Consider the following 9,252-nt stretch of genomic DNA (forward strand, 5'->3'; position numbering starts at 1 on the left):
CCCAGCGCATCCTCTCGTCTCTCTCTCTCTCTCGCTCCTTTTATTATAAAGTTATGTGTGGTGGCAAAACAAATTTTCCAACTACCTTCCCTCCATTGCGATTCCCTCCACGGCGGGCAGCTTGCCGGGTGGCTTCTGTGCTGTGGGTTGAGCACTGTCTATAATTAAAATGATTTAACTCTGAGAGAAAGAGCGAAGCAAGGAAAGAAAGGCGTTGGGGCAAAACAGTTTCCGTGCTGAAGAGGAACTGCTGGCTTGTTAAAGTGCCTTACCATTGGCCCCTGACGGAGACCCATGGGGATGATGGATGACCATCGGTGCCTTGTTGGTAATGAGATCCTCTGCCTCATTGTTGTCTCGTTATTAAGAAAAACAACCATAGAACGAAACAACCCAAATGCGAAACTACACGGCGTCTCCATTAGGAGCCCGGGGAAAATGATGTGAAAATGATAATTTCTTAATGGCTGTGATTATTTTACTTAATTCCTACTGCTTTTGGTTTCTTCGTCCTTGGCCCTGTTCATGTGGACATGTTTGGAGTCATTTTCTCTCATCTTTATATGTAAGGCGTTGGAAAGTGATGTTTATTTAACGAAAAACGATGAATAGGCTACAACTTCTTAGGAGGACTGAGCATTCACAGAGGCGATCTGTTTCAACACGAGATCAAAGTGTGTTCCCGAAGACCTCCACTGCTGCCATTCTGCATCTTCCTGTCGTTCTGTGAACTACCTCACTTTAATATTTTTCTGTTCTTCAGCAAACCTAAAGAAAACACTTGGTATCAAGGTTTCCAGGACTCTGGGGATGGGAGTGCAGTGGAGTGAAAAGACCAATCTGTATTTGCTGTGCACATCTTCTTTTGTTGCATTAAGATACCCCACGGCTTTCAAACTTACTTTCATTTTCCACCTCCCTTTGAGTTTATTTTAGTTTGTCTGTTTGTTTGTGTAATTGTGTTTGCATGTGCACTATGTGCGCGGCATTAAAGTGCTCACATTAACCTTTATCTGCACCTCCACACATAGGTTTTCTGGATGTGAATATATGCATACACATTCCTACTTTTCTTTTTTCATACAAGGTTGTTGTTGTGCTCATTCTATATTACGCCACAAATACAACGTGCAGCATGGGTGGAATATGGCTGCCAGGGCGCCGTGGAATAGCACAGCCTTATGAAAGTGTGTCAGACTAAGCAATAAGATGTGGGGTGGGAAAGGATAGTTCCAAGCAGGGAGAGGTCAGGAAGGTCACCATGAACGAGAAGCTGCTGTAGACAGTAATAAATGGCTTCTCCTGCAGTCTTGTTTAGAGGATGACGCTCATGGAGGGTGGCTACAGTTTCACTTCAAATGACATCAATGCAATAATAAGGACGATGTCGTCAAATTTGTTCTCTAGCGCTTTATGTATGACAACGGGGCCGAGTGTACACATAACTATGCACTGATGAACTAAAAACAATCAAGTAAAATCCACACTTAAGGATTTTTTCGTTGTGTAAGTGTGAGAGAAACACTAAAACGTGTTGTGCTGGATACTTGTATCGCACTGTACGTTTATTCTACCATGGCTGTTAGGATAACATGACAAATTGCAGACACATTACACGTCCCTTCATCTTTTCAACAGTTCAGTTCTAAATTGCCTAAGCGTTGTCAGTCTGGGTTAGCTTCAGCACCCATCTTGTGTCTCCTTTCATGTGCCACCTAATAACGGCTTGAAATCCCCTTCGGACTTCCGCCCAGATGAACTCAGAGATTCTTTTCCCCGTCCTATTAACAGCCACCCACTCACCAATCGAACTCACATTAAACAAAAGTAATCACTAATTGCATTCATTTGGTGCACCTGTCTATATGGACCATTAAATTGTCTGCTCTAGACTGTCTGCTTTAGAGTGCCCGGGCTCGTTAGTCTTTCACCACGTAAGTAGAGAACTGTGATGTATTTCCCTCTTCCGCAGTCTGTTGTCTTTATCTCTTCGACTAGTCTTTCGTTGATTAGTGTCCCTATGCTTTTCCTAACCATCATTAACCGTTAGATCGTAGGTATCTGTCGGGGTCTCCAATACTCTACCACTGACGCGTATAAACACGCACACACACACACCCTCACAAACACTCATGGGACACACACTCTCTCATGACTGTTAATTGGGGTTTTGTTTAAATTCAGTCAACACAAATACAAATTAAATTCATAGCCACAAAATATCATAACATAGCAGCCACTCATCAAACAGAATAATGAATTGCAGATGAGATGAGATTACGTGCATTAAAAGGTAGTCTCTGTGAACAGTTTTCTGTGGTTATTGTTTATAAGACAGCATCACATTTTCCATGTGTGAATTATTTAGTAAGTTCAGTATGGCTTATTTTATTTCAACATGATAATGTTTTATTGTTTTAAAATGGACTATTCATAAAAATGTGCCATTCATAAAAATAAATACGGCCAACGTATTTTCATTTATTATCATTTCCCCAAATATATGTTTTATGAATGAATGAAATATTGAGGGAGAAATCTGCATGATTTTGATTGTGCTGCTTTGTATTCTCACATCTGAGTGTTGTACCCCTTTTAATTGTGTTTGGCTCTTCAGAAGCTTCCAGTACACAGGATGCAGTGCCGGCCCTCCCTGCTGTGGCTTTGCTCTGTTTTATGGCTGCCCGCAAACTCTCACATAAGTGTCTTTATTCTCTTTCCATTTAACCCAGGGAGAATTTAGCTAACTGTATCTCCTCTTTCTAAATTGCTTTTTGCCTCTCAAATATCTAACAGGGAATATAATGTTTTCCGCAGACTTTTCTTGCGGTGGACTGTGCTCCTTTTAGGCGGAGCGGTGTCCGTGCCCGACAGTCAGAGGCGTAATTGTTCTCCCGTGCTTTAAGCCCATTCGTTTTGACATCAATTAATTTGAAGCAATCTCAAGACCACCCCGGAGGCCAGGACCTCACGCCTTCAAACCTCCAGCTCCCGTGATTGAATTTCGCCAGACTTAGCCCACAACTTCTCCCTTCACTTTGCCCGGAAGAGAAAGGGAAGAGAACACACTGCAAAACATTAAATAAAAAGAGAGAAAAATGTACCATCAGCCATATTCCGGTCGCTATCCATCATTTCCCATCCAGGGGAGGACATTGACAAAATGCAAGCCAGCAAAAATATGGGGAAAAGGAAGTGAGCGAGAGATGACCCGAGTGTGGCCGGTTCATTATCTCCTCTCTATTACATTATTTCACATCCATCTGCACAGACCAGGGCCTCTTCACTCCATCACACCTGTTCTGCTGCAGTCCGGCGGGGTCATGTGCAACGGGCTGCCATGGACAGGTCCCCATAAAGACGTCATCACACACACTGCTGTATAGGCCATTTGGCTATAACATGCTTTTTGGAGTGGGAATCAAACTCTAATCCCTGGCAGGGTTAATGCGGCGGCTATTGAGCTGCAATGCGCTCAAGATGAGGCGCCGGCGAACAATAATAAAATAAAAGAAGGATGGCGTCGATGTGTGTTGAATACAGGAACAAGGTGCTCAGATCGTACCAGACCCATTATCCGCGTGGCTGCCGACCCGAGGGAAAACTCCTGCTTCTTCTCACGTGATCCCCGGCCATTTCTCTCTTCTATGGCGCGAGTTAGACAGCGGTGGCGAACTCTCCCGGTCGTTTAACGTTCGTAGGCGATGAGAACACCGTCCCGTCCCGTCAGACCAACAGACGGATCGGGTGCGCAGCCGGAAGAGCGGTGAGACCCGCAGGCCCCGCAACCACCTTTCCCCACCCACTCCACCCCCTCCCCTGTTCCCCGGCCCTCCATTTTTTGCTCCCTCTGCAGACATACTTCCTGCGACGGCGTGACACTTGGCGACAATCAGCGTCCAATCTTTCTTCCGCTGAACCGTGGCGGTGGTGGGGGTGGGGGTGGTGGGGGTGGAGGTGGTGGGGGTGGCGGGGGTGGGGGTGGAGGTGGTGGCGGGGTGGGGGTGGAGGTGGCAGGGGTGGGGGTGGAGGTGGTGGGGGTGGCGGGGGTGGGGGTGGGGGTGGAGGTGGTGGGGTGGAGGTGGTGGGGGTGGCGGGGGTGGAGGTGTTGGTCGAGGCAGAGGGGGCAGCCGGTGCTATACCGGAGGTTTCTGCTGCAGGGGGCCCGGGGAGGGGATGAATAAGAGGGGGGGGGGGGGGGGGGCGATCGCAGGAGACTTTGGCCCCCGTCACACTGCAGGGGACGGCTCATTGAGTCCACCCAGGTACCAAACCCGGGTTGAGGGATGACTGCGGCGCTTTGTACCGCGTGTCCGCCTTTCTCCTCCTCTTTTTTCCCCCGCCGCACATTTTCTGTCCCTTAGCCGTCTTCTGACCTCTATTCCACACTCTCCAGATCCTTTTTTTTCCCCCCTCCGCCGACACAATGCTCTATGGCCGCTCTCAGAGTCGTTTACATGATCAACTTTTATCCCCAAGGAACGTACAGTGAATGGAGAAACGTGCCGTTTAGGAGGGGCCGGTAGGGGTGAGGACATTCGGCTCACGGAGGCTCAGAGGTAGGCTGCAGACACTGGGAGGGATCAAACACGTCACCTTTCAAATGGGAGTCAAACACCCTATAGCTGCCACCCGTCCCAGATGTACTCTCTCAATCTGTTCCTCCCTCACTGCTTATGTTCTGTCGCTGCTCCCAGTCCCTCGAGCCTGCCTACTGTGCATTGTCAAACAACACCCCTCAGGTAATCTGCATTGCTCTTTGTTAAACGTCGCAGATGTTTAAGGACGTGTGTATCATATATATATATAGCAGCATTTGCATTTTTGCAAATGCAATCATTTTTTTTTGTGTGTGTGTGTGTGTGTGTGTGTGTGTGTCTGCGTGTTTTAAGGTGACGCAGGAAGGTGTAGGAGTGCTTCTCTGTAGGGTTCCTGTGGGTGGCTGCTTTGAGATAGCGCTCTCTCTTTGTGTGTGTGTGTGTGTGTGTGTGTGTGTGTGTGTGTGTGTGTGTGTGTGTGCTGCAGCACTGCAACACAGCAGCGGCCTGACAGATGGCTTGTTTGGGTGAGGGATCCAGGGCTGCTCCGCCGCGCTCCAGGCGCGGGACACGAGCGGGGCCGGCTGTCAGGTGGCCGATGCGTTGTTGGAGTTCATGTTTTAAGGTGCGTTCACTGGAGAAGCTGAGTGATACGGGGCTTGTCGCTCGCGCGGGCATCATGTTCTCGAGCACGACGCACACACACACACACACACACACACACACACACACACACACACACACACACACACATAGCTGAGGGCCGCGTCTGTCCCCTCTGCATCAGGGCTCCTCTGCCGACTGCTCAGCATCTTTCTTAGTTCAGTAGCTTCAGCGCTTCTTCCCCAGCCAAGGAGACGAGCAAACAAACCAACAGCTGGCTACGAGCTCCAACTCTCTCTCTCTCTCTCTCTCTCTCTCTCTCGCTCTCTCTCTCGCTCTCTCTCTCTCTCTCTCTCTCTCTCTCTCTCTCTCTCTCTCTCTCTCTCTCTCTCTCACTCACACCAGCCTTCTCCTAACCTCATCACTTGAGCCACTCTCCAATGTCCAGACTTTCCTTTGCAAAACACATCATTTAGGACATAGACAAACGTTGTGTTTCTTCATCATGATTCTCACTGGATGGCAAGCTGAAGAGCCTCTGTCTTGAGCCTCTGTCCTGAGCCTCTGTCCTGAGCCTCTGTCCTGAGCCTCTTCCCTGAGCCTCTGTCCTGAGCCTCTGTCCTGAGCCTCTGTCTTGAGCCTCTTCCCTGAGCCCGCCATGACACCAAAGCTACAAATGGCGTCTTGTTTTTGGTCCATGCCACAGGAGTGGGAATTAATGGCATCAGGGAAGGGCTGTCATAAATGGAGGTCTTAAATGGATGAAAGTCAACTCTCTACCACTTTTAGGCCACTCTAAAACATCAACAAAAACAACAAAAACACAACAGTATTCCCTTTTGAGAAAGGTGGTTGTGGCCTTTTTTCACTTGGCCCCAGATGGTCCGCAACCTTCAACAGCCATTTCTTTCTGTCATTAATATATTTCATTCTCTCCTGTCATCAAACCTTTTAAGAAAGAAGTCTGCGTGGGGGTGTCCCGCTTATCGTCGGCTTGGCATATAAAAAGAGAGGGGAAAGGTTATCCCAGCATTATTTCCCAGAGAGGAAAAGAGGCACACGGTTTGAAATGTAAATCCCAGCATGCTTTACTTAGACTTCACCCCCTCCTTCTTTCATGGTGGGAGGGGACGGAGGGTGCATTTTTATGAAAAGCAGCTGATTTGAATTTAGATGTGGTGGGTAGAACTACATATTTATTCAGCAATGCGCCCTTTCTTCACAAGGCAGAGGCGTCTATTGTTGCTGCTGGCCTAGATGGCCCCGCCGAGACGAGAGCCTCATCCACTGTCTGTCTGTGAGCCGAGTTGATATGATACAAGTTGTGATGGTGGTGGTGGTGGTGGTGGAGGTATTGGATGGCTCTTAGGGTCACAGGGAGGGAGGGGAAGGGGGGGGGGGGGGGGGTGGGTGGGGGGTGGGGGTGTGGATAAACGGGTGATCATTGAACTGTGAATGTCGATGTCAGAATATATTGAAGGCTGCTGAAAAAAGCCATGCATGCGCGCACAATCACTGTGGTTGCTGCCTTCGGTCAAATAATCATCCCTAAAATGACCCTTTCACTCAAACCCGCCGCCGGTTTCTGCTTATTGTATATAATACAATAATATTATTCCATACCCCCAGCATGCTCGCCTTCGACATTTCCATAAACTATCGGCCAAAGTTAAGTATAAATGTGTTTACATTGTTTAAAAAAACAAAAACAAAAAACAATCCCCGATTCTTCCATTTCATGGGCACGTATCATTTAAGACAAGAAAATAATAAACCCTTACAATCATACTAGTCCACAGTAGTTTTGAAGGACTACAGTGTGTTGGCGTTGGTCTCCTTCCACCTGCAGGGCAGCTGTGCACCGCTGCCACGTCTCTCTCTCTCTCTCTTCACACACACACACACACACACACACACACACACACACACACACACACACACACACACACACACACACACACACACACACACACACTGACACACTCACACTGACACACTCACGCACACATCGCTCTGATGTTATAAGACGAGCGGACGACGCACAATGTGGGGGTGCACTCTGCAGGTACAGCCGTCCAGATAGCGAGCGAACGCCAGCAGAGCAAGCCAGAGGTTCGTGGAGGAGCGCAGCGTTTCCGTGACTTCAATCACGGCTCTCTCTCTCTCTCTCTCTCTCTCTCTCTCTCTCTCTCTCTCTCTCTCTCTCTCTCTCTCTCTCTCTCTCGCTCCACTCATGCATCCTCCTCGCGTTTTTCAGGCATTGCGCAGATGAGTTTGGAAAGGGAAAAGTTTCACGGCTTTCTCATCTCGTCTCGTCCCCCTTTATTGTAGAGCGGCTGTGGCGCAGCGGCAGGGCGACACTGCGGGGTGTCCGGTTTCAGACCGCGCGCTGGGAGCGACTGGGACGGAACGCTTGTCAGCTGGGGGGGCAAATACATCGACGCCACCGACGCGAAAGGAGCAGGGCTAGAGTCTAGTAGGAGAGAGCCAGCACGTCTAGTGAAGGGGATACACGGGCATTGGTGTTGGTCCAAGAGGGAAGAGAACAACGAGGATATTTGACCTTTTTTCCAGTATACCTTTTTTTTAATTATTATTTGTTGTTCAGAAGACACTTCTGACTGGACCAGACTCAAAGCTCGTCGCTCGCCGCTAGATGAACGGGAGTTGGGCACCTCACTTGGTAAGGTGCAATTTTCTATTCTGTGTGCAAGTATTGTGTAAACTGTAGTGTTGTTATGCATGCGACTCGTTCACCTTTAAAATCTAACTCATTCCTCTCAGTCAAAAATCATGATCAAGTCCGAGGATCATCTGGCTGTTTGGTGAAATATTTGACCAACTCTAGAATTGCATAGCCTTTGTGTAATTACACAATATGTAGTGCAGTATGTTATTATTTTGCCGAGAAAATATAATTAAATATGGAATAGAGGACAAAGATAATGACTTAGGATAAGTTTTTGGTATGCGTTATGATTCCTGGTGTTTTACCGCTTGGTGGTGCTGGAATAAAGCGCGGGATGCGATGCGTCTTCTTACGCCTTACTTACACAAAAAATGACTGAAAATGACATAATGTTAATTGTAACATATTTATTTATTCTTCATAAGGCTTCATTGTGTCGTTTGGTCTCATGAGGTATGCGCCGTAGGACTGACAATGTAGACCTATTCTCCTGAATCGCTGGCAGCAGGTGTCTTCACAGGGACAATTGTCTCCACATTCAACTGCTTGTCTCGGTTATCATCTTTTTCTGTAACCTTTCCAGTCCCGATGAGTTTCCTGTCGGTTGAAACCTTTGTAAATGTGTTTTTTGGAGGGTGATATTATCCTGAATGCAGCAACCTTTCAAAATCTTGGATTATACTAAAACATATATTTGAACTTTAGATGCCATTCAAAGATAGTATGATGCACACACTGGTGATTGGAGGAGAGGAATATATTTAAAATAAAAAAAACATTTGGTTGCATTATTCCATGTAGGCTATAGTACTTATTCATTCAGCCTGGCAATCAGCATTCTATGTCTTTCAATGGCTTTCTGTGGATACTAATCTCTAGTTTAGAGCACATTGATTAGTGTATGATTAACCACAAACAATTGTTCATGAAGTCGTTTTTTCATTATGCTAGGGTATTTTCCATGCCCTAGGCAAGTCTGGTTAGACAAAGTATCTCTATCAAGCAATTTTATATCAATCTATATTATTATGTATCTCTATTCATCTATTTCACTCTCTATCAATCAATATCTTCCTATCCTTCCCTCTCTATTTTTCACTCTATTTCTCTCTTGCTCTCAATCTATCCATCTCTCTATCACTATCAATCTCTCTCTCCTGCCCTCTATATCGATCACTCCGGTTCTATCTCTCTCTCTCTCTCCCTATTTCTCTCTCTCTCTATCTCTCCCCATCCCTCTATCTATCTTTATCTTTTCTTTTTCTTACTTTTTTTTTTAACGAAATTCACTAATTTCATTAATGTGGGCTTGTGGGTGTTGTAGTTCTATATGAGGCTGTAGTTTTATATGGTGCTGTTCTGCTGGTTTTAAAATCATCATCAGCAGCAGTAGCAGCAGCTCAGCTGAATGGCGCTGGGCTC

This window comes from Micromesistius poutassou, assembly GCF_964030765.1.
Source record: "Micromesistius poutassou genome assembly, chromosome: 11".
Lineage (NCBI taxonomy): Eukaryota > Metazoa > Chordata > Actinopteri > Gadiformes > Gadidae > Micromesistius > Micromesistius poutassou.